The sequence below is a fragment of the Chaetodon auriga genome, chromosome 22 (genome assembly GCF_051107435.1).
Source record: "Chaetodon auriga isolate fChaAug3 chromosome 22, fChaAug3.hap1, whole genome shotgun sequence".
Classification (NCBI taxonomy): domain Eukaryota; kingdom Metazoa; phylum Chordata; class Actinopteri; order Chaetodontiformes; family Chaetodontidae; genus Chaetodon; species Chaetodon auriga.
The window spans coordinates 2,087,969-2,113,639 of record NC_135095.1 but is presented as its reverse complement, the minus strand read 5'-3'; the positions used below and the strand labels follow the sequence as shown (position 1 = coordinate 2,113,639).

At 50.0% G+C, this 25,671-nt stretch overlaps 35 non-coding genes across 35 annotated transcripts; all 35 read right to left on the bottom strand.

Moving 5' to 3' along the window:
• Positions 1–182: 182 nt before the first annotated feature.
• Positions 183–300, bottom strand: LOC143315541 (U5 spliceosomal RNA). The gene has a single exon (XR_013076112.1). It is a non-coding gene; the product is annotated as a U5 spliceosomal RNA (small nuclear RNA).
• A 358-nt stretch (positions 301–658) lies between these two features.
• LOC143315423 (U2 spliceosomal RNA) lies at positions 659–849 on the bottom strand. The gene has a single exon (XR_013075998.1). It is a non-coding gene; the product is annotated as a U2 spliceosomal RNA (small nuclear RNA).
• Positions 850–1,590: 741 nt separating this feature from the next.
• LOC143315430 (U1 spliceosomal RNA) lies at positions 1,591–1,755 on the bottom strand. The gene has a single exon (XR_013076005.1). It is a non-coding gene; the product is annotated as a U1 spliceosomal RNA (small nuclear RNA).
• Positions 1,756–2,434: 679 nt separating this feature from the next.
• On the bottom strand, positions 2,435–2,552 carry LOC143315540 (U5 spliceosomal RNA). Its single transcript, XR_013076111.1, has one exon. It is a non-coding gene; the product is annotated as a U5 spliceosomal RNA (small nuclear RNA).
• A 358-nt stretch (positions 2,553–2,910) lies between these two features.
• LOC143315422 (U2 spliceosomal RNA) lies at positions 2,911–3,101 on the bottom strand. Its single transcript, XR_013075997.1, has one exon. It is a non-coding gene; the product is annotated as a U2 spliceosomal RNA (small nuclear RNA).
• Positions 3,102–3,842: 741 nt separating this feature from the next.
• Positions 3,843–4,007, bottom strand: LOC143315419 (U1 spliceosomal RNA). Its single transcript, XR_013075994.1, has one exon. It is a non-coding gene; the product is annotated as a U1 spliceosomal RNA (small nuclear RNA).
• Positions 4,008–4,686: 679 nt separating this feature from the next.
• Positions 4,687–4,804, bottom strand: LOC143315566 (U5 spliceosomal RNA). Its single transcript, XR_013076136.1, has one exon. It is a non-coding gene; the product is annotated as a U5 spliceosomal RNA (small nuclear RNA).
• Positions 4,805–5,162: 358 nt separating this feature from the next.
• On the bottom strand, positions 5,163–5,353 carry LOC143315421 (U2 spliceosomal RNA). The gene has a single exon (XR_013075996.1). It is a non-coding gene; the product is annotated as a U2 spliceosomal RNA (small nuclear RNA).
• A 731-nt stretch (positions 5,354–6,084) lies between these two features.
• LOC143315407 (U1 spliceosomal RNA) lies at positions 6,085–6,249 on the bottom strand. Its single transcript, XR_013075982.1, has one exon. It is a non-coding gene; the product is annotated as a U1 spliceosomal RNA (small nuclear RNA).
• Positions 6,250–6,928: 679 nt separating this feature from the next.
• Positions 6,929–7,046, bottom strand: LOC143315539 (U5 spliceosomal RNA). The gene has a single exon (XR_013076110.1). It is a non-coding gene; the product is annotated as a U5 spliceosomal RNA (small nuclear RNA).
• Positions 7,047–7,397: 351 nt separating this feature from the next.
• On the bottom strand, positions 7,398–7,588 carry LOC143315420 (U2 spliceosomal RNA). The gene has a single exon (XR_013075995.1). It is a non-coding gene; the product is annotated as a U2 spliceosomal RNA (small nuclear RNA).
• A 746-nt stretch (positions 7,589–8,334) lies between these two features.
• LOC143315396 (U1 spliceosomal RNA) lies at positions 8,335–8,499 on the bottom strand. Its single transcript, XR_013075971.1, has one exon. It is a non-coding gene; the product is annotated as a U1 spliceosomal RNA (small nuclear RNA).
• A 679-nt stretch (positions 8,500–9,178) lies between these two features.
• Positions 9,179–9,296, bottom strand: LOC143315538 (U5 spliceosomal RNA). The gene has a single exon (XR_013076109.1). It is a non-coding gene; the product is annotated as a U5 spliceosomal RNA (small nuclear RNA).
• A 358-nt stretch (positions 9,297–9,654) lies between these two features.
• LOC143315418 (U2 spliceosomal RNA) lies at positions 9,655–9,845 on the bottom strand. The gene has a single exon (XR_013075993.1). It is a non-coding gene; the product is annotated as a U2 spliceosomal RNA (small nuclear RNA).
• A 740-nt stretch (positions 9,846–10,585) lies between these two features.
• LOC143315385 (U1 spliceosomal RNA) lies at positions 10,586–10,750 on the bottom strand. Its single transcript, XR_013075960.1, has one exon. It is a non-coding gene; the product is annotated as a U1 spliceosomal RNA (small nuclear RNA).
• A 679-nt stretch (positions 10,751–11,429) lies between these two features.
• On the bottom strand, positions 11,430–11,547 carry LOC143315537 (U5 spliceosomal RNA). Its single transcript, XR_013076108.1, has one exon. It is a non-coding gene; the product is annotated as a U5 spliceosomal RNA (small nuclear RNA).
• Positions 11,548–11,905: 358 nt separating this feature from the next.
• On the bottom strand, positions 11,906–12,096 carry LOC143315417 (U2 spliceosomal RNA). Its single transcript, XR_013075992.1, has one exon. It is a non-coding gene; the product is annotated as a U2 spliceosomal RNA (small nuclear RNA).
• A 741-nt stretch (positions 12,097–12,837) lies between these two features.
• On the bottom strand, positions 12,838–13,002 carry LOC143315374 (U1 spliceosomal RNA). The gene has a single exon (XR_013075949.1). It is a non-coding gene; the product is annotated as a U1 spliceosomal RNA (small nuclear RNA).
• A 679-nt stretch (positions 13,003–13,681) lies between these two features.
• LOC143315536 (U5 spliceosomal RNA) lies at positions 13,682–13,799 on the bottom strand. Its single transcript, XR_013076107.1, has one exon. It is a non-coding gene; the product is annotated as a U5 spliceosomal RNA (small nuclear RNA).
• Positions 13,800–14,157: 358 nt separating this feature from the next.
• Positions 14,158–14,348, bottom strand: LOC143315452 (U2 spliceosomal RNA). Its single transcript, XR_013076026.1, has one exon. It is a non-coding gene; the product is annotated as a U2 spliceosomal RNA (small nuclear RNA).
• A 740-nt stretch (positions 14,349–15,088) lies between these two features.
• On the bottom strand, positions 15,089–15,253 carry LOC143315363 (U1 spliceosomal RNA). The gene has a single exon (XR_013075938.1). It is a non-coding gene; the product is annotated as a U1 spliceosomal RNA (small nuclear RNA).
• Positions 15,254–15,932: 679 nt separating this feature from the next.
• LOC143315535 (U5 spliceosomal RNA) lies at positions 15,933–16,050 on the bottom strand. The gene has a single exon (XR_013076106.1). It is a non-coding gene; the product is annotated as a U5 spliceosomal RNA (small nuclear RNA).
• A 358-nt stretch (positions 16,051–16,408) lies between these two features.
• LOC143315416 (U2 spliceosomal RNA) lies at positions 16,409–16,599 on the bottom strand. Its single transcript, XR_013075991.1, has one exon. It is a non-coding gene; the product is annotated as a U2 spliceosomal RNA (small nuclear RNA).
• A 741-nt stretch (positions 16,600–17,340) lies between these two features.
• LOC143315578 (U1 spliceosomal RNA) lies at positions 17,341–17,504 on the bottom strand. Its single transcript, XR_013076148.1, has one exon. It is a non-coding gene; the product is annotated as a U1 spliceosomal RNA (small nuclear RNA).
• Positions 17,505–18,183: 679 nt separating this feature from the next.
• Positions 18,184–18,301, bottom strand: LOC143315533 (U5 spliceosomal RNA). The gene has a single exon (XR_013076104.1). It is a non-coding gene; the product is annotated as a U5 spliceosomal RNA (small nuclear RNA).
• Positions 18,302–18,652: 351 nt separating this feature from the next.
• On the bottom strand, positions 18,653–18,843 carry LOC143315415 (U2 spliceosomal RNA). The gene has a single exon (XR_013075990.1). It is a non-coding gene; the product is annotated as a U2 spliceosomal RNA (small nuclear RNA).
• A 741-nt stretch (positions 18,844–19,584) lies between these two features.
• On the bottom strand, positions 19,585–19,749 carry LOC143315352 (U1 spliceosomal RNA). Its single transcript, XR_013075927.1, has one exon. It is a non-coding gene; the product is annotated as a U1 spliceosomal RNA (small nuclear RNA).
• A 679-nt stretch (positions 19,750–20,428) lies between these two features.
• LOC143315532 (U5 spliceosomal RNA) lies at positions 20,429–20,546 on the bottom strand. Its single transcript, XR_013076103.1, has one exon. It is a non-coding gene; the product is annotated as a U5 spliceosomal RNA (small nuclear RNA).
• A 358-nt stretch (positions 20,547–20,904) lies between these two features.
• Positions 20,905–21,095, bottom strand: LOC143315414 (U2 spliceosomal RNA). The gene has a single exon (XR_013075989.1). It is a non-coding gene; the product is annotated as a U2 spliceosomal RNA (small nuclear RNA).
• A 731-nt stretch (positions 21,096–21,826) lies between these two features.
• On the bottom strand, positions 21,827–21,991 carry LOC143315341 (U1 spliceosomal RNA). The gene has a single exon (XR_013075916.1). It is a non-coding gene; the product is annotated as a U1 spliceosomal RNA (small nuclear RNA).
• A 679-nt stretch (positions 21,992–22,670) lies between these two features.
• LOC143315531 (U5 spliceosomal RNA) lies at positions 22,671–22,788 on the bottom strand. Its single transcript, XR_013076102.1, has one exon. It is a non-coding gene; the product is annotated as a U5 spliceosomal RNA (small nuclear RNA).
• A 351-nt stretch (positions 22,789–23,139) lies between these two features.
• Positions 23,140–23,330, bottom strand: LOC143315412 (U2 spliceosomal RNA). Its single transcript, XR_013075987.1, has one exon. It is a non-coding gene; the product is annotated as a U2 spliceosomal RNA (small nuclear RNA).
• A 741-nt stretch (positions 23,331–24,071) lies between these two features.
• LOC143315321 (U1 spliceosomal RNA) lies at positions 24,072–24,236 on the bottom strand. Its single transcript, XR_013075896.1, has one exon. It is a non-coding gene; the product is annotated as a U1 spliceosomal RNA (small nuclear RNA).
• Positions 24,237–24,915: 679 nt separating this feature from the next.
• Positions 24,916–25,033, bottom strand: LOC143315530 (U5 spliceosomal RNA). Its single transcript, XR_013076101.1, has one exon. It is a non-coding gene; the product is annotated as a U5 spliceosomal RNA (small nuclear RNA).
• Positions 25,034–25,391: 358 nt separating this feature from the next.
• Positions 25,392–25,582, bottom strand: LOC143315411 (U2 spliceosomal RNA). The gene has a single exon (XR_013075986.1). It is a non-coding gene; the product is annotated as a U2 spliceosomal RNA (small nuclear RNA).
• Between the last annotated feature and the right edge of the window lie 89 nt (positions 25,583–25,671).

Here is a 25,671-nt window from a genome sequence, read left to right as displayed (position 1 = left end):
GGTTTGCAGGCCCAGGCGACCCCCTGGAGCAGCGCGCACACGGCGTGGTGCAAGCGTTTGACTTGCGCGTAAGAAGGGCAGGCGCTGAGGCACCTCCTCCCAGGCGCTCCGTGGCTCAGTCCTGAGCGCTTTGTGCATGTGTTTGTGTGACCGAGGGCGCTGTTGATATTCACAAATGAACGAGGCTCAGCCAAGTGGCAGAGCCATCCAAAAATAGGTGCAACTCATTGGTGTTCCTTTCCACGGAAGTCTTTAGTAAAAGGCGAAAGACTTGTGCGATATGAAGAGAAACCTGAGTAAGTACGGCCCTCCCCTGTACGGCAGCCAAGACTGGTGTCGTCCCAGTCACTACACTCATGGTAGGCCTCGCTCTTTGTTGCACTGTCCCGACTGCAAGCTCTGGCTGCATTTTTGTCAGGCGTCATCCCGCCTTTGCTCCTTCCCCCTTCCCCCTTCCCCCGCAGACACACAGTGATGGGAGAGCAGGAGACTGCCAGGGTTCCCAGTCAACAGCCAACAGGCTGAATTCCTGCAGCTCCGACTTGCGATGCCACGAGCGCCATCCGCTTTGAGCCTCGCCTCTTGATGCGCTGTCAAGACGAGCGACGGCCCTCTCGGCCTGCGTCCAGATTTGCTTTTGCTCTTGCACAAGGCTGAAGGAAGGTGCACCGTTCCCGGCGGCACTGCAATACCGGGTCGATGCATGGAGTGAACGGAGCAAGCCCCTTTTTCAGCTCCCGGCGCTAAAAATCCATTTAATATGTTGTCCCCGTATAGAGGACATATCAGATATTAAACTGATAAGAACAGATACTACACTTGATCTTAGCCAAAAGGCCGAGAAGCGATGAGGTTCAACCGTTTGCTGGCCCAGGCCACCCCCTGGAACAGTGCGCACACGCCGTGGTGCAAGCGCTTGACTTGCGCATAAGAAGGGCAGGAGCTTAGCACCTCCTCCCAGGCGCTCCCTGGCTCAGCCCTGAGCGTTTGGTGTGTGTTTGTGTGACCGAGGGCGCTGTTGATATTCACAAATGCACGAGGCTCAGCCCAGTGGCAGAGCCATCAAAAAAGAAGTGCAACTCGTTGCTGTTCCCTTCCACGGAAGACAATTTCAATTTTTCAACATTTTGACGCTCATTAAGTCCATTACAGGGGTAACATCAAAGTACACAAATTACTTAGACGTGATGACATGGAAGTTTCAGCTATCCCATTTAAATACCATTGCAATCTTTCCATAATTGTTACTTCAGCTAAAACAGGTCATACATTATCAAACAAAGGCGTGTTTGGAACTCTCCCCTGCAAAAGCTTTCTTTTCTTTTCTTTTCTTTTCTTTTCATTAGTTGACTTATCTTTTAGAATATAATCATTAAAAATGTTCAACATAGATTTCATAACAATTTCTTGTGGGACACAAAACTTTCTCTAACTGGCATCCTGCAAAGCTGACTAACTCATCACAGTAAGGTGCCATCACTCTTTTGGCTGTTACTGAAAAGCAACCACAGGGCTGCAACAACATATCATTCTAAAAGCTGATGAATTTAAGTTGCTGATGACCACTTTGCTTATCTTCAACACTATGATGAGGGGAGAGCGCGTACGCAGTCCCCCACTACCACAAATTATGCAGTCGAGATTCCCACATGTGGGGAATTCGCACGGGTCAGCACATCCCTCAGTGCAATGGATGCGCCTCGCCATGGGTGAACCACCTTGTTGATCATGGTATCTCCCCTGCCAGGTAAGTATGAATTGAAGGTGCCACTGACAGGCGGCTAAGTCCTGGACACGGCAACCTATGTGACGGTACGGACAAGGCAGAATCTCACAGTCAGGTGCCCTTAGCATTAGCTGACCTTCACTGGTTGTTGCTGAGAATCACATTGACTCAAAAGATGTTGACTGGCGTCCTGCAAAGCTGACTAACTTACATCACAGTCAGGTGCCCTGACTCTTTTGTCTGTTTCTGAAAGGTTCAAAACACTTCCGTCATTTGTCTAAGACGCGTGGTACGCCCACTTTGGACGTCAATTTGTTTCCGTTTTTTCCATGAGAAACATAACAAACAGTGACCTGGCATGCAGTCTCCGTCTCTGGCAAAGCAAACACAGGGCTGCAACAACACGTCAGTCTAAAAGCTGATGAATTCAGGTCACAGTCAATGACCACTTTGCTTATCTTCAACACTATGATGAGAGGAGAGCGCATACGCAGTCCCCCACTATCACAAATCATGCAGCCCTAACGGTTTGCAGGCCCAGGCGACCCCCTGGAGCAGCGCGCACACGGCGTGGTGCAAGCGTTTGACTTGCGCGTAAGAAGGGCAGGCGCTGAGGCACCTCCTCCCAGGCGCTCCGTGGCTCAGCCCTGAGCGCTTTGTGCGTGTGTTTGTGTGACCGAGGGCGCTGTTGATATTCACAAATGAACGAGGCTCAGCCAAGTGGCAGAGCCATCCAAAAATAGGTGCAACTCATTGGTGTTCCTTTCCACGGAAGTCTTTAGTAAAAGGCGAAAGACTTGTGCGATATGAAGAGAAACCTGAGTAAGTACGGCCCTCCCCTGTACGGCAGCCAAGACTGGTGTCGTCCCAGTCACTACACTCATGGTAGGCCTCGCTCTTTGTTGCACTGTCCCGACTGCAAGCTCTGGCTGCATTTTTGTCAGGCGTCATCCCGCCTTTGCTCCTTCCCCCTTCCCCCTTCCCCCGCAGACACACAGTGATGGGAGAGCAGGAGACTGCCAGGGTTCCCAGTCAACAGCCAACAGGCTGAATTCCTGCCGCTCCGACTTGCGATGCCACGAGCGCCATCCGCTTTGAGCCTCGCCTCTTGATGCGCTGTCAAGACGAGCGACGGCCCTCTCGGCCTGCGTCCAGATTTGCTTTTGCTCTTGCACAAGGCTGAAGGAAGGTGCACCGTTCCCGGCGGCACTGCAATACCGGGTCGATGCATGGAGTGAACGGAGCAAGCCCCTTTTTCAGCTCCCGGCGCTAAAAATCCATTTAATATGTTGTCCCCGTATAGAGGACATATCAGATATTAAACTGATAAGAACAGATACTACACTTGATCTTAGCCAAAAGGCCGAGAAGCGATGAGGTTCAACCGTTTGCTGGCCCAGGCCACCCCCTGGAACAGTGCGCACACGCCGTGGTGCAAGCGCTTGACTTGCGCATAAGAAGGGCAGGAGCTTAGCACCTCCTCCCAGGCGCTCCCTGGCTCAGCCCTGAGCGTTTGGTGTGTGTTTGTGTGACCGAGGGCGCTGTTGATATTCACAAATGCACGAGGCTCAGCCCAGTGGCAGAGCCATCAAAAAAGAAGTGCAACTCGTTGCTGTTCCCTTCCACGGAAGACAATTTCAATTTTTCAACATTTTGACGCTCATTAAGTCCATTACAGGGGTAACATCAAAGTACACAAATTACTTAGACGTGATGACATGGAAGTTTCAGCTATCCCATTTAAATACCATTGCAATCTTTCCATAATTGTTACTTCAGCTAAAACAGGTCATACATTATCAAACAAAGGCGTGTTTGGAACTCTCCCCTGCAAAAGCTTTCTTTTCTTTTCTTTTCTTTTCTTTTCATTAGTTGACTTATCTTTTGGAATATAATCATTAAAAATGTTCAACATAGATTTCATAACAATTTCTTGTGGGACACAAAACTTTCTCTAACTGGCATCCTGCAAAGCTGAATAACTCATCACAGTAAGGTGCCATCACTCTTTTGGCTGTTACTGAAAAGCAACCACAGGGCTGCAACAACATATCATTCTAAAAGCTGATGAATTTAAGTTGCTGATGACCACTTTGCTTATCTTCAACACTATGATGAGGGGAGAGCGCGTACGCAGTCCCCCACTACCACAAATTATGCAGTCGAGATTCCCACATGTGGGGAATTCGCACGGGTCAGCACATCCCTCAGTGCAATGGATGCGCCTCGCCATGGGTGAACCACCTTGTTGATCATGGTATCTCCCCTGCCAGGTAAGTATGAATTGAAGGTGCCACTGACAGGCGGCTAAGTCCTGGACACGGCAACCTATGTGACGGTACGGACAAGGCAGAATCTCACAGTCAGGTGCCCTTAGCATTAGCTGACCTTCACTGGTTGTTGCTGAGAATCACATTGACTCAAAAGATGTTGACTGGCGTCCTGCAAAGCTGACTAACTTACATCACAGTCAGGTGCCCTGACTCTTTTGTCTGTTTCTGAAAGGTTCAAAACACTTCCGTCATTTGACTAAGACGCGTGGTACGCCCACTTTGGACGTCAATTTGTTTCCGTTTTTTCCATGAGAAACATAACAAACAGTGACCTGGCATGCAGTCTCCGTCTCTGGCAAAGCAAACACAGGGCTGCAACAACACGTCAGTCTAAAAGCTGATGAATTCAGGTCACAGTCAATGACCACTTTGCTTATCTTCAACACTATGATGAGAGGAGAGCGCGTACGCAGTCCCCCACTATCACAAATCATGCAGCCCTAACGGTTTGCAGGCCCAGGCGACCCCCTGGAGCAGCGCGCACACGGCGTGGTGCAAGCGTTTGACTTGCGCGTAAGAAGGGCAGGCGCTGAGGCACCTCCTCCCAGGCGCTCCGTGGCTCAGCCCTGAGCGCTTTGTGCGTGTGTTTGTGTGACCGAGGGCGCTGTTGATATTCACAAATGAACGAGGCTCAGCCAAGTGGCAGAGCCATCCAAAAATAGGTGCAACTCATTGGTGTTCCTTTCCACGGAAGTCTTTAGTAAAAGGCGAAAAACTTGTGCGATATGAAGAGAAACCTGAGTAAGTACGGCCCTCCCCTGTACGGCAGCCAAGACTGGTGTCGTCCCAGTCACTACACTCATGGTAGGCCTCGCTCTTTGTTGCACTGTCCCGACTGCAAGCTCTGGCTGCATTTTTGTCAGGCGTCATCCCGCCTTTGCTCCTTCCCCCTTCCCCCTTCCCCCGCAGACACACAGTGATGGGAGAGCAGGAGACTGCCAGGGTTCCCAGTCAACAGCCAACAGGCTGAATTCCTGCAGCTCCGACTTGCGATGCCACGAGCGCCATCCGCTTTGAGCCTCGCCTCTTGATGCGCTGTCAAGACGAGCGACGGCCATCTCGGCCTGCGTCCAGATTTGCTTTTGCTCTTGCACAAGGCTGAAGGAAGGTGCACCGTTCCCGGCGGCACTGCAATACCGGGTCGATGCATGGAGTGAACGGAGCAAGCCCCTTTTTCAGCTCCCGGCGCTAAAAATCCATTTAATATGTTGTCCCCGTATAGAGGACATATCAGATATTAAACTGATAAGAACAGATACTACACTTGATCTTAGCCAAAAGGCCGAGAAGCGATGAGGTTCAACCGTTTGCTGGCCCAGGCCACCCCCTGGAACAGTGCGCACACGCCGTGGTGCAAGCGCATGACTTGCGCATAAGAAGGGCAGGAGCTTAGCACCTCCTCCCAGGCGCTCCCTGGCTCAGCCCTGAGCGTTTGGTGTGTGTTTGTGTGACCGAGGGCGCTGTTGATATTCACAAATGCACGAGGCTCAGCCCAGTGGCAGAGCCATCAAAAAAGAAGTGCAACTCGTTGCTGTTCCCTTCCACGGAAGACAATTTCAATTTTTCAACATTTTGACGCTCATTAAGTCCATTACAGGGGTAACATCAAAGTACACAAATTACTTAGACGTGATGACATGGAAGTTTCAGCTATCCCATTTAAATACCATTGCAATCTTTCCATAATTGTTACTTCAGCTAAAACAGGTCATACATTATCAAACAAAGGCGTGTTTGGAACTCTCCCCTGCAAAAGCTTTCTTTTCTTTTCTTTTCTTTTCTTTTCATTAGTTGACTTATCTTTTAGAATATAATCATTAAAAATGTTCAACATAGATTTCATAACAATTTCTTGTGGGACACAAAACTGGCATCCTGCAAAGCTGACTAACTCATCACAGTAAGGTGCCATCACTCTTTTGGCTGTTACTGAAAAGCAACCACAGGGCTGCAACAACATATCATTCTAAAAGCTGATGAATTTAAGTTGCTGATGACCACTTTGCTTATCTTCAACACTATGATGAGGGGAGAGCGCGTACGCAGTCCCCCACTACCACAAATTATGCAGTCGAGATTCCCACATGTGGGGAATTCGCACGGGTCAGCACATCCCTCAGTGCAATGGATGCGCCTCGCCATGGGTGAACCACCTTGTTGATCATGGTATCTCCCCTGCCAGGTAAGTATGAATTGAAGGTGCCACTGACAGGCGGCTAAGTCCTGGACACGGCAACCTATGTGACGGTACGGACAAGGCAGAATCTCACAGTCAGGTGCCCTTAGCATTAGCTGACCTTCACTGGTTGTTGCTGAGAATCACATTGACTCAAAAGATGTTGACTGGCGTCCTGCAAAGCTGACTAACTTACATCACAGTCAGGTGCCCTGACTCTTTTGTCTGTTTCTGAAAGGTTCAAAACACTTCCGTCATTTGACTAAGACGCGTGGTACGCCCACTTTGGACGTCAATTTGTTTCCGTTTTTTCCATGAGAAACATAACAAACAGTGACCTGGCATGCAGTCTCCGTCTCTGGCAAAGCAAACACAGGGCTGCAACAACACGTCAGTCTAAAAGCTGATGAATTCAGGTCACAGTCAATGACCACTTTGCTTATCTTCAACACTATGATGAGAGGAGAGCGCGTACGCAGTCCCCCACTATCACAAATCATGCAGCCCTAACGGTTTGCAGGCCCAGGCGACCCCCTGGAGCAGCGCGCACACGGCGTGGTGCAAGCGTTTGACTTGCGCGTAAGAAGGGCAGGCGCTGAGGCACCTCCTCCCAGGCGCTCCGTGGCTCAGCCCTGAGCGCTTTGTGCGTGTGTTTGTGTGACCGAGGGCGCTGTTGATATTCACAAATGAACGAGGCTCAGCCAAGTGGCAGAGCCATCCAAAAATAGGTGCAACTCATTGGTGTTCCTTTCCACGGAAGTCTTTAGTAAAAGGCGAAAGACTTGTGCGATATGAAGAGAAACCTGAGTAAGTACGGCCCTCCCCTGTACGGCAGCCAAGACTGGTGTCGTCCCAGTCACTACACTCATGGTAGGCCTCGCTCTTTGTTGCACTGTCCCGACTGCAAGCTCTGGCTGCATTTTTGTCAGGCGTCATCCCGCCTTTGCTCCTTCCCCCTTCCCCCGCAGACACACAGTGATGGGAGAGCAGGAGACTGCCAGGGTTCCCAGTCAACAGCCAACAGGCTGAATTCCTGCCGCTCCGACTTGCGATGCCACGAGCGCCATCCGCTTTGAGCCTCGCCTCTTGATGCGCTGTCAAGACGAGCGACGGCCCTCTCGGCCTGCGTCCAGATTTGCTTTTGCTCTTGCACAAGGCTGAAGGAAGGTGCACCGTTCCCGGCGGCACTGCAATACCGGGTCGATGCATGGAGTGAACGGAGCAAGCCCCTTTTTCAGCTCCCGGCGCTAAAAATCCATTTAATATGTTGTCCCCGTATAGAGGACATATCAGATATTAAACTGATAAGAACAGATACTACACTTGATCTTAGCCAAAAGGCCGAGAAGCGATGAGGTTCAACCGTTTGCTGGCCCAGGCCACCCCCTGGAACAGTGCGCACACGCCGTGGTGCAAGCGCTTGACTTGCGCATAAGAAGGGCAGGAGCTTAGCACCTCCTCCCAGGCGCTCCCTGGCTCAGCCCTGAGCGTTTGGTGTGTGTTTGTGTGACCGAGGGCGCTGTTGATATTCACAAATGCACGAGGCTCAGCCCAGTGGCAGAGCCATCAAAAAAGAAGTGCAACTCGTTGCTGTTCCCTTCCACGGAAGACAATTTCAATTTTTCAACATTTTGACGCTCATTAAGTCCATTACAGGGGTAACATCAAAGTACACAAATTACTTAGACGTGATGACATGGAAGTTTCAGCTATCCCATTTAAATACCATTGCAATCTTTCCATAATTGTTACTTCAGCTAAAACAGGTCATACATTATCAAACAAAGGCGTGTTTGGAACTCTCCCCTGCAAAAGCTTTCTTTTCTTTTCTTTTCTTTTCTTTTCTTTTCATTAGTTGACTTATCTTTTGGAATATAATCATTAAAAATGTTCAACATAGATTTCATAACAATTTCTTGTGGGACACAAAACTTTCTCTAACTGGCATCCTGCAAAGCTGACTAACTCATCACAGTAAGGTGCCATCACTCTTTTGGCTGTTACTGAAAAGCAACCACAGGGCTGCAACAACATATCATTCTAAAAGCTGATGAATTTAAGTTGCTGATGACCACTTTGCTTATCTTCAACACTATGATGAGGGGAGAGCGCGTACGCAGTCCCCCACTACCACAAATTATGCAGTCGAGATTCCCACATGTGGGGAATTCGCACGGGTCAGCACATCCCTCAGTGCAATGGATGCGCCTCGCCATGGGTGAACCACCTTGTTGATCATGGTATCTCCCCTGCCAGGTAAGTATGAATTGAAGGTGCCACTGACAGGCGGCTAAGTCCTGGACACGGCAACCTATGTGACGGTACGGACAAGGCAGAATCTCACAGTCAGGTGCCCTTAGCATTAGCTGACCTTCACTGGTTGTTGCTGAGAATCACATTGACTCAAAAGATGTTGACTGGCGTCCTGCAAAGCTGACTAACTTACATCACAGTCAGGTGCCCTGACTCTTTTGTCTGTTTCTGAAAGGTTCAAAACACTTCCGTCATTTGACTAAGACGCGTGGTACGCCCACTTTGGACGTCAATTTGTTTCCGTTTTTTCCATGAGAAACATAACAAACAGTGACCTGGCATGCAGTCTCCGTCTCTGGCAAAGCAAACACAGGGCTGCAACAACACGTCAGTCTAAAAGCTGATGAATTCAGGTCACAGTCAATGACCACTTTGCTTATCTTCAACACTATGATGAGAGGAGAGCGCGTACGCAGTCCCCCACTATCACAAATCATGCAGCCCTAACGGTTTGCAGGCCCAGGCGACCCCCTGGAGCAGCGCGCACACGGCGTGGTGCAAGCGTTTGACTTGCGCGTAAGAAGGGCAGGCGCTGAGGCACCTCCTCCCAGGCGCTCCGTGGCTCAGCCCTGAGCGCTTTGTGCGTGTGTTTGTGTGACCGAGGGCGCTGTTGATATTCACAAATGAACGAGGCTCAGCCAAGTGGCAGAGCCATCCAAAAATAGGTGCAACTCATTGGTGTTCCTTTCCACGGAAGTCTTTAGTAAAAGGCGAAAGACTTGTGCGATATGAAGAGAAACCTGAGTAAGTACGGCCCTCCCCTGTACGGCAGCCAAGACTGGTGTCGTCCCAGTCACTACACTCATGGTAGGCCTCGCTCTTTGTTGCACTGTCCCGACTGCAAGCTCTGGCTGCATTTTTGTCAGGCGTCATCCCGCCTTTGCTCCTTCCCCCTTCCCCCTTCCCCCGCAGACACACAGTGATGGGAGAGCAGGAGACTGCCAGGGTTCCCAGTCAACAGCCAACAGGCTGAATTCCTGCCGCTCCGACTTGCGATGCCACGAGCGCCATCCGCTTTGAGCCTCGCCTCTTGATGCGCTGTCAAGACGAGCGACGGCCCTCTCGGCCTGCGTCCAGATTTGCTTTTGCTCTTGCACAAGGCTGAAGGAAGGTGCACCGTTCCCGGCGGCACTGCAATACCGGGTCGATGCATGGAGTGAACGGAGCAAGCCCCTTTTTCAGCTCCCGGCGCTAAAAATCCATTTAATATGTTGTCCCCGTATAGAGGACATATCAGATATTAAACTGATAAGAACAGATACTACACTTGATCTTAGCCAAAAGGCCGAGAAGCGATGAGGTTCAACCGTTTGCTGGCCCAGGCCACCCCCTGGAACAGTGCGCACACGCCGTGGTGCAAGCGCATGACTTGCGCATAAGAAGGGCAGGAGCTTAGCACCTCCTCCCAGGCGCTCCCTGGCTCAGCCCTGAGCGTTTGGTGTGTGTTTGTGTGACCGAGGGCGCTGTTGATATTCACAAATGCACGAGGCTCAGCCCAGTGGCAGAGCCATCAAAAAAGAAGTGCAACTCGTTGCTTTCCCTTCCACGGAAGACAATTTCAATTTTTCAACATTTTGACGCTCATTAAGTCCATTACAGGGGTAACATCAAAGTACACAAATTACTTAGACGTGATGACATGGAAGTTTCAGCTATCCCATTTAAATACCATTGCAATCTTTCCATAATTGTTACTTCAGCTAAAACAGGTCATACATTATCAAACAAAGGCGTGTTTGGAACTCTCCCCTGCAAAAGCTTTCTTTTCTTTTCTTTTCTTTTCTTTTCATTAGTTGACTTATCTTTTAGAATATAATCATTAAAAATGTTCAACATAGATTTCATAACAATTTCTTGTGGGACACAAAACTTTCTCTAACTGGCATCCTGCAAAGCTGACTAACTCATCACAGTAAGGTGCCATCACTCTTTTGGCTGTTACTGAAAAGCAACCACAGGGCTGCAACAACATATCATTCTAAAAGCTGATGAATTTAAGTTGCTGATGACCACTTTGCTTATCTTCAACACTATGATGAGGGGAGAGCGCGTACGCAGTCCCCCACTACCACAAATTATGCAGTCGAGATTCCCACATGTGGGGAATTCGCACGGGTCAGCACATCCCTCAGTGCAATGGATGCGCCTCGCCATGGGTGAACCACCTTGTTGATCATGGTATCTCCCCTGCCAGGTAAGTATGAATTGAAGGTGCCACTGACAGGCGGCTAAGTCCTGGACACGGCAACCTATGTGACGGTACGGACAAGGCAGAATCTCACAGTCAGGTGCCCTTAGCATTAGCTGACCTTCACTGGTTGTTGCTGAGAATCACATTGACTCAAAAGATGTTGACTGGCGTCCTGCAAAGCTGACTAACTTACATCACAGTCAGGTGCCCTGACTCTTTTGTCTGTTTCTGAAAGGTTCAAAACACTTCCGTCATTTGACTAAGACGCGTGGTACGCCCACTTTGGACGTCAATTTGTTTCCGTTTTTTCCATGAGAAACATAACAAACAGTGACCTGGCATGCAGTCTCCGTCTCTGGCAAAGCAAACACAGGGCTGCAACAACACGTCAGTCTAAAAGCTGATGAATTCAGGTCACAGTCAATGACCACTTTGCTTATCTTCAACACTATGATGAGAGGAGAGCGCGTACGCAGTCCCCCACTATCACAAATCATGCAGCCCTAACGGTTTGCAGGCCCAGGCGACCCCCTGGAGCAGCGCGCACACGGCGTGGTGCAAGCGTTTGACTTGCGCGTAAGAAGGGCAGGCGCTGAGGCACCTCCTCCCAGGCGCTCCGTGGCTCAGCCCTGAGCGCTTTGTGCGTGTGTTTGTGTGACCGAGGGCGCTGTTGATATTCACAAATGAACGAGGCTCAGCCAAGTGGCAGAGCCATCCAAAAATAGGTGCAACTCATTGGTGTTCCTTTCCACGGAAGTCTTTAGTAAAAGGCGAAAGACTTGTGCGATATGAAGAGAAACCTGAGTAAGTACGGCCCTCCCCTGTACGGCAGCCAAGACTGGTGTCGTCCCAGTCACTACACTCATGGTAGGCCTCGCTCTTTGTTGCACTGTCCCGACTGCAAGCTCTGGCTGCATTTTTGTCAGGCGTCATCCCGCCTTTGCTCCTTCCCCCTTCCCCCTTCCCCCGCAGACACACAGTGATGGGAGAGCAGGAGACTGCCAGGGTTCCCAGTCAACAGCCAACAGGCTGAATTCCTGCCGCTCCGACTTGCGATGCCACGAGCGCCATCCGCTTTGAGCCTCGCCTCTTGATGCGCTGTCAAGACGAGCGACGGCCCTCTCGGCCTGCGTCCAGATTTGCTTTTGCTCTTGCACAAGGCTGAAGGAAGGTGCACCGTTCCCGGCGGCACTGCAATACCGGGTCGATGCATGGAGTGAACGGAGCAAGCCCCTTTTTCAGCTCCCGGCGCTAAAAATCCATTTAATATGTTGTCCCCGTATAGAGGACATATCAGATATTAAACTGATAAGAACAGATACTACACTTGATCTTAGCCAAAAGGCCGAGAAGCGATGAGGTTCAACCGTTTGCTGGCCCAGGCCACCCCCTGGAACAGTGCGCACACGCCGTGGTGCAAGCGCTTGACTTGCGCATAAGAAGGGCAGGAGCTTAGCACCTCCTCCCAGGCGCTCCCTGGCTCAGCCCTGAGCGTTTGGTGTGTGTTTGTGTGACCGAGGGCGCTGTTGATATTCACAAATGCACGAGGCTCAGCCCAGTGGCAGAGCCATCAAAAAAGAAGTGCAACTCGTTGCTGTTCCCTTCCACGGAAGACAATTTCAATTTTTCAACATTTTGACGCTCATTAAGTCCATTACAGGGGTAACATCAAAGTACACAAATTACTTAGACGTGATGACATGGAAGTTTCAGCTATCCCATTTAAATACCATTGCAATCTTTCCATAATTGTTACTTCAGCTAAAACAGGTCATACATTATCAAACAAAGGCGTGTTTGGAACTCTCCCCTGCAAAAGCTTTCTTTTCTTTTCTTTTCTTTTCTTTTCATTAGTTGACTTATCTTTTAGAATATAATCATTAAAAATGTTCAACATAGATTTCATAACAATTTCTTGTGGGACACAAAACTTTCTCTAACTGGCATCCTGCAAAGCTGACTAACTCATCACAGTAAGGTGCCATCACTCTTTTGGCTGTTACTGAAAAGCAACCACAGGGCTGCAACAACATATCATTCTAAAAGCTGATGAATTTAAGTTGCTGATGACCACTTTGCTTATCTTCAACACTATGATGAGGGGAGAGCGCGTACGCAGTCCCCCACTACCACAAATTATGCAGTCGAGATTCCCACATGTGGGGAATTCGCACGGGTCAGCACATCCCTCAGTGCAATGGATGCGCCTCGCCATGGGTGAACCACCTTGTTGATCATGGTATCTCCCCTGCCAGGTAAGTATGAATTGAAGGTGCCACTGACAGGCGGCTAAGTCCTGGACACGGCAACCTATGTGACGGTACGGACAAGGCAGAATCTCACAGTCAGGTGCCCTTAGCATTAGCTGACCTTCACTGGTTGTTGCTGAGAATCACATTGACTCAAAAGATGTTGACTGGCGTCCTGCAAAGCTGACTAACTTACATCACAGTCAGGTGCCCTGACTCTTTTGTCTGTTTCTGAAAGGTTCAAAACACTTCCGTCATTTGACTAAGACGCGTGGTACGCCCACTTTGGACGTCAATTTGTTTCCGTTTTTTCCATGAGAAACATAACAAACAGTGACCTGGCATGCAGTCTCCGTCTCTGGCAAAGCAAACACAGGGCTGCAACAACACGTCAGTCTAAAAGCTGATGAATTCAGGTCACAGTCAATGACCACTTTGCTTATCTTCAACACTATGATGAGAGGAGAGCGCGTACACAGTCCCCCACTATCACAAATCATGCAGCCCTAACGGTTTGCAGGCCCAGGCGACCCCCTGGAGCAGCGCGCACACGGCGTGGTGCAAGCGTTTGACTTGCGCGTAAGAAGGGCAGGCGCTGAGGCACCTCCTCCCAGGCGCTCCGTGGCTCAGCCCTGAGCGCTTTGTGCGTGTGTTTGTGTGACCGAGGGCGCTGTTGATATTCACAAATGAACGAGGCTCAGCCAAGTGGCAGAGCCATCCAAAAATAGGTGCAACTCATTGGTGTTCCTTTCCACGGAAGTCTTTAGTAAAAGGCGAAAGACTTGTGCGATATGAAGAGAAACCTGAGTAAGTACGGCCCTCCCCTGTACGGCAGCCAAGACTGGTGTCGTCCCAGTCACTACACTCATGGTAGGCCTCGCTCTTTGTTGCACTGTCCCGACTGCAAGCTCTGGCTGCATTTTTGTCAGGCGTCATCCCGCCTTTGCTCCTTCCCCCTTCCCCCTTCCCCCGCAGACACACAGTGATGGGAGAGCAGGAGACTGCCAGGGTTCCCAGTCAACAGCCAACAGGCTGAATTCCTGCCGCTCCGACTTGCGATGCCACGAGCGCCATCCGCTTTGAGCCTCGCCTCTTGATGCGCTGTCAAGACGAGCGACGGCCCTCTCGGCCTGCGTCCAGATTTGCTTTTGCTCTTGCACAAGGCTGAAGGAAGGTGCACCGTTCCCGGCGGCACTGCAATACCGGGTCGATGCATGGAGTGAACGGAGCAAGCCCCTTTTTCAGCTCCCGGCGCTAAAAATCCATTTAATAGGTTGTCCCCGTATAGAGGACATATCAGATATTAAACTGATAAGAACAGATACTACACTTGATCTTAGCCAAAAGGCCGAGAAGCGATGAGGTCAACCGTTTGCTGGCCCAGGCCACCCCCTGGAACAGTGCGCACACGCCGTGGTGCAAGCGCTTGACTTGCGCATAAGAAGGGCAGGAGCTTAGCACCTCCTCCCAGGCGCTCCCTGGCTCAGCCCTGAGCGTTTGGTGTGTGTTTGTGTGACCGAGGGCGCTGTTGATATTCACAAATGCACGAGGCTCAGCCCAGTGGCAGAGCCATCAAAAAAGAAGTGCAACTCGTTGCTGTTCCCTTCCACGGAAGACAATTTCAATTTTTCAACATTTTGACGCTCATTAAGTCCATTACAGGGGTAACATCAAAGTACACAAATTACTTAGACGTGATGACATGGAAGTTTCAGCTATCCCATTTAAATACCATTGCAATCTTTCCATAATTGTTACTTCAGCTAAAACAGGTCATACATTATCAAACAAAGGCGTGTTTGGAACTCTCCCCTGCAAAAGCTTTCTTTTCTTTTCTTTTCTTTTCTTTTCATTAGTTGACTTATCTTTTAGAATATAATCATTAAAAATGTTCAACATAGATTTCATAACAATTTCTTGTGGGACACAAAACTTTCTCTAACTGGCATCCTGCAAAGCTGACTAACTCATCACAGTAAGGTGCCATCACTCTTTTGGCTGTTACTGAAAAGCAACCACAGGGCTGCAACAACATATCATTCTAAAAGCTGATGAATTTAAGTTGCTGATGACCACTTTGCTTATCTTCAACACTATGATGAGGGGAGAGCGCGTACGCAGTCCCCCACTACCACAAATTATGCAGTCGAGATTCCCACATGTGGGGAATTCGCACGGGTCAGCACATCCCTCAGTGCAATGGATGCGCCTCGCCATGGGTGAACCACCTTGTTGATCATGGTATCTCCCCTGCCAGGTAAGTATGAATTGAAGGTGCCACTGACAGGCGGCTAAGTCCTGGACACGGCAACCTATGTGACGGTACGGACAAGGCAGAATCTCACAGTCAGGTGCCCTTAGCATTAGCTGACCTTCACTGGTTGTTGCTGAGAATCACATTGACTCAAAAGATGTTGACTGGCGTCCTGCAAAGCTGACTAACTTACATCACAGTCAGGTGCCCTGACTCTTTTGTCTGTTTCTGAAAGGTTCAAAACACTTCCGTCATTTGACTAAGACGCGTGGTACGCCCACTTTGGACGTCAATTTGTTTCCGTTTTTTCCATGAGAAACATAACAAACAGTGACCTGGCATGCAGTCTCCGTCTCTGGCAAAGCAAACACAGGGCTGCAACAACACGTCAGTCTAAAAGCTGATGAATTCAGGTCACAGTCAATGACCACTTTGCTTATCTTCAACACTATGATGAGAGGAGAGCGCGTACGCAGTCCCCCACTATCACAAATCATGCAGCCCTAACGGTTTGCAGGCCCAGGCGACCCCCTGGAGCAGCGCGCACACGGCGTGGTGCAAGCGTTTGACTTGCGCGTAAGAAGGGCAGGCGCTGAGGCACCTCCTCCCAGGCGCTCCGTGGCTCAGCCCTGAGCGCTTTGTGCGTGTGTTTGTGTGACCGAGGGCGCTGTTGATATTCACAAATGAACGAGGCTCAGCCAAGTGGCAGAGCCATCCAAAAATAGGTGCAACTCATTGGTGTTCCTTTCCACGGAAGTCTTTAGTAAAAGGCGAAAGACTTGTGCGATATGAAGAGAAACCTGAGTAAGTACGGCCCTCCCCTGTACGGCAGCCAAGACTGGTGTCGTCCCAGTCACTACACTCATGGTAGGCCTCGCTCTTTGTTGCACTGTCCCGACTGCAAGCTCTGGCTGCATTTTTGTCAGGCGTCATCCCGCCTTTGCTCCTTCCCCCTTCCCCCTTCCCCCGCAGACACACAGTGATGGGAGAGCAGGAGACTGCCAGGGTTCCCAGTCAACAGCCAACAGGCTGAATTCCTGCCGCTCCGACTTGCGATGCCACGAGCGCCATCCGCTTTGAGCCTCGCCTCTTGATGCGCTGTCAAGACGAGCGACGGCCCTCTCGGCCTGCGTCCAGATTTGCTTTTGCTCTTGCACAAGGCTGAAGGAAGGTGCACCGTTCCCGGCGGCACTGCAATACCGGGTCGATGCATGGAGTGAACGGAGCAAGCCCCTTTTTCAGCTCCCGGCGCTAAAAATCCATTTAATATGTTGTCCCCGTATAGAGGACATATCAGATATTAAACTGATAAGAACAGATACTACACTTGATCTTAGCCAAAAGGCCGAGAAGCGATGAGGTTCAACCGTTTGCTGGCCCAGGCCACCCCCTGGAACAGTGCGCACACGCCGTGGTGCAAGCGCTTGACTTGCGCATAAGAAGGGCAGGAGCTTAGCACCTCCTCCCAGGCGCTCCCTGGCTCAGCCCTGAGCGTTTGGTGTGTGTTTGTGTTACCGAGGGCGCTGTTGATATTCACAAATGCACGAGGCTCAGCCCAGTGGCAGAGCCATCAAAAAAGAAGTGCAACTCGTTGCTGTTCCCTTCCACGGAAGACAATTTCAATTTTTCAACATTTTGACGCTCATTAAGTCCATTACAGGGGTAACATCAAAGTACACAAATTACTTAGACGTGATGACATGGAAGTTTCAGCTATCCCATTTAAATACCATTGCAATCTTTCCATAATTGTTACTTCAGCTAAAACAGGTCATACATTATCAAACAAAGGCGTGTTTGGAACTCTCCCCTGCAAAAGCTTTCTTTTCTTTTCTTTTCTTTTCTTTTCATTAGTTGACTTATCTTTTAGAATATAATCATTAAAAATGTTCAACATAGATTTCATAACAATTTCTTGTGGGACACAAAACTTTCTGTAACTGGCATCCTGCAAAGCTGACTAACTCATCACAGTAAGGTGCCATCACTCTTTTGGCTGTTACTGAAAAGCAACTACAGGGCTGCAACAACATATCATTCTAAAAGCTGATGAATTTAAGTTGCTGATGACCACTTTGCTTATCTTCAACACTATGATGAGGGGAGAGCGCGTACGCAGTCCCCCACTACCACAAATTATGCAGTCGAGATTCCCACATTTGGGAATTCGCACGGGTCAGCACATCCCTCAGTGCAATGGATGCGCCTCGCCATGGGTGAACCACCTTGTTGATCATGGTATCTCCCCTGCCAGGTAAGTATGAATTGAAGGTGCCACTGACAGGCGGCTAAGTCCTGGACACGGCAACCTATGTGACGGTACGGACAAGGCAGAATCTCACAGTCAGGTGCCCTTAGCATTAGCTGACCTTCACTGGTTGTTGCTGAGAATCACATTGACTCAAAAGATGTTGACTGGCGTCCTGCAAAGCTGACTAACTTACATCACAGTCAGGTGCCCTGACTCTTTTGTCTGTTTCTGAAAGGTTCAAAACACTTCCGTCATTTGACTAAGACGCGTGGTACGCCCACTTTGGACGTCAATTTGTTTCCGTTTTTTCCATGAGAAACATAACAAACAGTGACCTGGCATGCAGTCTCCGTCTCTGGCAAAGCAAACACAGGGCTGCAACAACACGTCAGTCTAAAAGCTGATGAATTCAGGTCACAGTCAATGACCACTTTGCTTATCTTCAACACTATGATGAGAGGAGAGCGCGTACGCAGTCCCCCACTATCACAAATCATGCAGCCCTAACGGTTTGCAGGCCCAGGCGACCCCCTGGAGCAGCGCGCACACGGCGTGGTGCAAGCGTTTGACTTGCGCGTAAGAAGGGCAGGCGCTGAGGCACCTCCTCCCAGGCGCTCCGTGGCTCAGCCCTGAGCGCTTTGTGCGTGTGTTTGTGTGACCGAGGGCGCTGTTGATATTCACAAATGAACGAGGCTCAGCCAAGTGGCAGAGCCATCCAAAAATAGGTGCAACTCATTGGTGTTCCTTTCCACGGAAGTCTTTAGTAAAAGGCGAAAGACTTGTGCGATATGAAGAGAAACCTGAGTAAGTACGGCCCTCCCCTGTACGGCAGCCAAGACTGGTGTCGTCCCAGTCACTACACTCATGGTAGGCCTCGCTCTTTGTTGCACTGTCCCGACTGCAAGCTCTGGCTGCATTTTTGTCAGGCGTCATCCCGCCTTTGCTCCTTCCCCCTTCCCCCGCAGACACACAGTGATGGGAGAGCAGGAGACTGCCAGGGTTCCCAGTCAACAGCCAACAGGCTGAATTCCTGCCGCTCCGACTTGCGATGCCACGAGCGCCATCCGCTTTGAGCCTCGCCTCTTGATGCGCTGTCAAGACGAGCGACGGCCCTCTCGGCCTGCGTCCAGATTTGCTTTTGCTCTTGCACAAGGCTGAAGGAAGGTGCACCGTTCCCGGCGGCACTGCAATACCGGGTCGATGCATGGAGTGAACGGAGCAAGCCCCTTTTTCAGCTCCCGGCGCTAAAAATCCATTTAATATGTTGTCCCCGTATAGAGGACATATCAGATATTAAACTGATAAGAACAGATACTACACTTGATCTTAGCCAAAAGGCCGAGAAGCGATGAGGTTCAACCGTTTGCTGGCCCAGGCCACCCCCTGGAACAGTGCGCACACGCCGTGGTGCAAGCGCTTGACTTGCGCATAAGAAGGGCAGGAGCTTAGCACCTCCTCCCAGGCGCTCCCTGGCTCAGCCCTGAGCGTTTGGTGTGTGTTTGTGTGACCGAGGGCGCTGTTGATATTCACAAATGCACGAGGCTCAGCCCAGTGGCAGAGCCATCAAAAAAGAAGTGCAACTCGTTGCTGTTCCCTTCCACGGAAGACAATTTCAATTTTTCAACATTTTGACGCTCATTAAGTCCATTACAGGGGTAACATCAAAGTACACAAATTACTTAGACGTGATGACATGGAAGTTTCAGCTATCCCATTTAAATACCATTGCAATCTTTCCATAATTGTTACTTCAGCTAAAACAGGTCATACATTATCAAACAAAGGCGTGTTTGGAACTCTCCCCTGCAAAAGCTTTCTTTTCTTTTCTTTTCTTTTCTTTTCATTAGTTGACTTATCTTTTAGAATATAATCATTAAAAATGTTCAACATAGATTTCATAACAATTTCTTGTGGGACACAAAACTTTCTCTAACTGGCATCCTGCAAAGCTGACTAACTCATCACAGTAAGGTGCCATCACTCTTTTGGCTGTTACTGAAAAGCAACCACAGGGCTGCAACAACATATCATTCTAAAAGCTGATGAATTTAAGTTGCTGATGACCACTTTGCTTATCTTCAACACTATGATGAGGGGAGAGCGCGTACGCAGTCCCCCACTACCACAAATTATGCAGTCGAGATTCCCACATGTGGGGAATTCGCACGGGTCAGCACATCCCTCAGTGCAATGGATGCGCCTCGCCATGGGTGAACCACCTTGTTGATCATGGTATCTCCCCTGCCAGGTAAGTATGAATTGAAGGTGCCACTGACAGGCGGCTAAGTCCTGGACACGGCAACCTATGTGACGGTACGGACAAGGCAGAATCTCACAGTCAGGTGCCCTTAGCATTAGCTGACCTTCACTGGTTGTTGCTGAGAATCACATTGACTCAAAAGATGTTGACTGGCGTCCTGCAAAGCTGACTAACTTACATCACAGTCAGGTGCCCTGACTCTTTTGTCTGTTTCTGAAAGGTTCAAAACACTTCCGTCATTTGTCTAAGACGCGTGGTACGCCCACTTTGGACGTCAATTTGTTTCCGTTTTTTCCATGAGAAACATAACAAACAGTGACCTGGCATGCAGTCTCCGTCTCTGGCAAAGCAAACACAGGGCTGCAACAACACGTCAGTCTAAAAGCTGATGAATTCAGGTCACAGTCAATGACCACTTTGCTTATCTTCAACACTATGATGAGAGGAGAGCGCGTACGCAGTCCCCCACTATCACAAATCATGCAGCCCTAACGGTTTGCAGGCCCAGGCGACCCCCTGGAGCAGCGCGCACACGGCGTGGTGCAAGCGTTTGACTTGCGCGTAAGAAGGGCAGGCGCTGAGGCACCTCCTCCCAGGCGCTCCGTGGCTCAGCCCTGAGCGCTTTGTGCGTGTGTTTGTGTGACCGAGGGCGCTGTTGATATTCACAAATGAACGAGGCTCAGCCAAGTGGCAGAGCCATCCAAAAATAGGTGCAACTCATTGGTGTTCCTTTCCACGGAAGTCTTTAGTAAAAGGCGAAAGACTTGTGCGATATGAAGAGAAACCTGAGTAAGTACGGCCCTCCCCTGTACGGCAGCCAAGACTGGTGTCGTCCCAGTCACTACACTCATGGTAGGCCTCGCTCTTTGTTGCACTGTCCCGACTGCAAGCTCTGGCTGCATTTTTGTCAGGCGTCATCCCGCCTTTGCTCCTTCCCCCTTCCCCCTTCCCCCGCAGACACACAGTGATGGGAGAGCAGGAGACTGCCAGGGTTCCCAGTCAACAGCCAACAGGCTGAATTCCTGCAGCTCCGACTTGCGATGCCACAAGCGCCATCCGCTTTGAGCCTCGCCTCTTGATGCGCTGTCAAGACGAGCGACGGCCCTCTCGGCCTGCGTCCAGATTTGCTTTTGCTCTTGCACGAGGCTGAAGGAAGGTGCACCGTTCCCGGCGGCACTGCAATACCGGGTCGATGCATGGAGTGAACGGAGCAAGCCCCTTTTTCAGCTCCCGGCGCTAAAAATCCATTTAATATGTTGTCCCCGTATAGAGGACATATCAGATATTAAACTGATAAGAACAGATACTACACTTGATCTTAGCCAAAAGGCCGAGAAGCGATGAGGTTCAACCGTTTGCTGGCCCAGGCCACCCCCTGGAACAGTGCGCACACGCCGTGGTGCAAGCGCATGACTTGCGCATAAGAAGGGCAGGAGCTTAGCACCTCCTCCCAGGCGCTCCCTGGCTCAGCCCTGAGCGTTTGGTGTGTGTTTGTGTGACCGAGGGCGCTGTTGATATTCACAAATGCACGAGGCTCAGCCCAGTGGCAGAGCCATCAAAAAAGAAGTGCAACTCGTTGCTGTTCCCTTCCACGGAAGACAATTTCAATTTTTCAACATTTTGACGCTCATTAAGTCCATTACAGGGGTAACATCAAAGTACACAAATTACTTAGACGTGATGACATGGAAGTTTCAGCTATCCCATTTAAATACCATTGCAATCTTTCCATAATTGTTACTTCAGCTAAAACAGGTCATACATTATCAAACAAAGGCGTGTTTGGAACTCTCCCCTGCAAAAGCTTTCTTTTCTTTTCTTTTCTTTTCTTTTCATTAGTTGACTTATCTTTTAGAATATAATCATTAAAAATGTTCAACATAGATTTCATAACAATTTCTTGTGGGACACAAAACTGGCATCCTGCAAAGCTGACTAACTCATCACAGTAAGGTGCCATCACTCTTTTGGCTGTTACTGAAAAGCAACCACAGGGCTGCAACAACATATCATTCTAAAAGCTGATGAATTTAAGTTGCTGATGACCACTTTGCTTATCTTCAACACTATGATGAGGGGAGAGCGCGTACGCAGTCCCCCACTACCACAAATTATGCAGTCGAGATTCCCACATGTGGGGAATTCGCACGGGTCAGCACATCCCTCAGTGCAATGGATGCGCCTCGCCATGGGTGAACCACCTTGTTGATCATGGTATCTCCCCTGCCAGGTAAGTATGAATTGAAGGTGCCACTGACAGGCGGCTAAGTCCTGGACACGGCAACCTATGTGACGGTACGGACAAGGCAGAATCTCACAGTCAGGTGCCCTTAGCATTAGCTGACCTTCACTGGTTGTTGCTGAGAATCACATTGACTCAAAAGATGTTGACTGGCGTCCTGCAAAGCTGACTAACTTACATCACAGTCAGGTGCCCTGACTCTTTTGTCTGTTTCTGAAAGGTTCAAAACACTTCCGTCATTTGACTAAGACGCGTGGTACGCCCACTTTGGACGTCAATTTGTTTCTGTTTTTTCCATGAGAAACATAACAAACAGTGACCTGGCATGCAGTCTCCGTCTCTGGCAAAGCAAACACAGGGCTGCAACAACACGTCAGTCTAAAAGCTGATGAATTCAGGTCACAGTCAATGACCACTTTGCTTATCTTCAACACTATGATGAGAGGAGAGCGCGTACGCAGTCCCCCACTATCACAAATCATGCAGCCCTAACGGTTTGCAGGCCCAGGCGACCCCCTGGAGCAGCGCGCACACGGCGTGGTGCAAGCGTTTGACTTGCGCGTAAGAAGGGCAGGCGCTGAGGCACCTCCTCCCAGGCGCTCCGTGGCTCAGCCCTGAGCGCTTTGTGCGTGTGTTTGTGTGACCGAGGGCGCTGTTGATATTCACAAATGAACGAGGCTCAGCCAAGTGGCAGAGCCATCCAAAAATAGGTGCAACTCATTGGTGTTCCTTTCCACGGAAGTCTTTAGTAAAAGGCGAAAGACTTGTGCGATATGAAGAGAAACCTGAGTAAGTACGGCCCTCCCCTGTACGGCAGCCAAGACTGGTGTCGTCCCAGTCACTACACTCATGGTAGGCCTCGCTCTTTGTTGCACTGTCCCGACTGCAAGCTCTGGCTGCATTTTTGTCAGGCGTCATCCCGCCTTTGCTCCTTCCCCCTTCCCCCGCAGACACACAGTGATGGGAGAGCAGGAGACTGCCAGGGTTCCCAGTCAACAGCCAACAGGCTGAATTCCTGCCGCTCCGACTTGCGATGCCACGAGCGCCATCCGCTTTGAGCCTCGCCTCTTGATGCGCTGTCAAGACGAGCGACGGCCCTCTCGGCCTGCGTCCAGATTTGCTTTTGCTCTTGCACAAGGCTGAAGGAAGGTGCACCGTTCCCGGCGGCACTGCAATACCGGGTCGATGCATGGAGTGAACGGAGCAAGCCCCTTTTTCAGCTCCCGGCGCTAAAAATCCATTTAATATGTTGTCCCCGTATAGAGGACATATCAGATATTAAACTGATAAGAACAGATACTACACTTGATCTTAGCCAAAAGGCCGAGAAGCGATGAGGTTCAACCGTTTGCTGGCCCAGGCCACCCCCTGGAACAGTGCGCACACGCCGTGGTGCAAGCGCTTGACTTGCGCATAAGAAGGGCAGGAGCTTAGCACCTCCTCCCAGGCGCTCCCTGGCTCAGCCCTGAGCGTTTGGTGTGTGTTTGTGTGACCGAGGGCGCTGTTGATATTCACAAATGCACGAGGCTCAGCCCAGTGGCAGAGCCATCAAAAAAGAAGTGCAACTCGTTGCTGTTCCCTTCCACGGAAGACAATTTCAATTTTTCAACATTTTGACGCTCATTAAGTCCATTACAGGGGTAACATCAAAGTACACAAATTACTTAGACGTGATGACATGGAAGCTTCAGCTATCCCATTTAAATACCATTGCAATCTTTCCATAATTGTTACTTCAGCTAAAACAGGTCATACATTATCAAACAAAGGCGTGTTTGGAACTCTCCCCTGCAAAAGCTTTCTTTTCTTTTCTTTTCTTTTCTTTTCATTAGTTGACTTATCTTTTAGAATATAATCATTAAAAATGTTCAACATAGATTTCATAACAATTTCTTGTGGGACACAAAACTTTCTCTAACTGGCATCCTGCAAAGCTGACTAACTCATCACAGTAAGGTGCCATCACTCTTTTGGCTGTTACTGAAAAGCAACCACAGGGCTGCAACAACATATCATTCTAAAAGCTGATGAATTTAAGTTGCTGATGACCACTTTGCTTATCTTCAACACTATGATGAGGGGAGAGCGCGTACGCAGTCCCCCACTACCACAAATTATGCAGTCGAGATTCCCACATGTGGGGAATTCGCACCGGTCAGCACATCCCTCAGTGCAATGGATGCGCCTCGCCATGGGTGAACCACCTTGTTGATCATGGTATCTCCCCTGCCAGGTAAGTATGAATTGAAGGTGCCACTGACAGGCGGCTAAGTCCTGGACACGGCAACCTATGTGACGGTACGGACAAGGCAGAATCTCACAGTCAGGTGCCCTTAGCATTAGCTGACCTTCACTGGTTGTTGCTGAGAATCACATTGACTCAAAAGATGTTGACTGGCGTCCTGCAAAGCTGACTAACTTACATCACAGTCAGGTGCCCTGACTCTTTTGTCTGTTTCTGAAAGGTTCAAAACACTTCCGTCATTTGTCTAAGACGCGTGGTACGCCCACTTTGGACGTCAATTTGTTTCCGTTTTTTCCATGAGAAACATAACAAACAGTGACCTGGCATGCAGTCTCCGTCTCTGGCAAAGCAAACACAGGGCTGCAACAACACGTCAGTCTAAAAGCTGATGAATTCAGGTCACAGTCAATGACCACTTTGCTTATCTTCAACACTATGATGAGAGGAGAGCGCGTACGCAGTCCCCCACTATCACAAATCATGCAGCCCTAACGGTTTGCAGGCCCAGGCGACCCCCTGGAGCAGCGCGCACACGGCGTGGTGCAAGCGTTTGACTTGCGCGTAAGAAGGGCAGGCGCTGAGGCACCTCCTCCCAGGCGCTCCGTGGCTCAGCCCTGAGCGCTTTGTGCGTGTGTTTGTGTGACCGAGGGCGCTGTTGATATTCACAAATGAACGAGGCTCAGCCAAGTGGCAGAGCCATCCAAAAATAGGTGCAACTCATTGGTGTTCCTTTCCACGGAAGTCTTTAGTAAAAGGCGAAAGACTTGTGCGATATGAAGAGAAACCTGAGTAAGTACGGCCCTCCCCTGTACGGCAGCCAAGACTGGTGTCGTCCCAGTCACTACACTCATGGTAGGCCTCGCTCTTTGTTGCACTGTCCCGACTGCAAGCTCTGGCTGCATTTTTGTCAGGCGTCATCCCGCCTTTGCTCCTTCCCCCTTCCCCCTTCCCCCGCAGACACACAGTGATGGGAGAGCAGGAGACTGCCAGGGTTCCCAGTCAACAGCCAACAGGCTGAATTCCTGCAGCTCCGACTTGCGATGCCACGAGCGCCATCCGCTTTGAGCCTCGCCTCTTGATGCGCTGTCAAGACGAGCGACGGCCCTCTCGGCCTGCGTCCAGATTTGCTTTTGCTCTTGCACAAGGCTGAAGGAAGGTGCACCGTTCCCGGCGGCACTGCAATACCGGGTCGATGCATGGAGTGAACGGAGCAAGCCCCTTTTTCAGCTCCCGGCGCTAAAAATCCATTTAATATGTTGTCCCCGTATAGAGGACATATCAGATATTAAACTGATAAGAACAGATACTACACTTGATCTTAGCCAAAAGGCCGAGAAGCGATGAGGTTCAACCGTTTGCTGGCCCAGGCCACCCCCTGGAACAGTGCGCACACGCCGTGGTGCAAGCGCATGACTTGCGCATAAGAAGGGC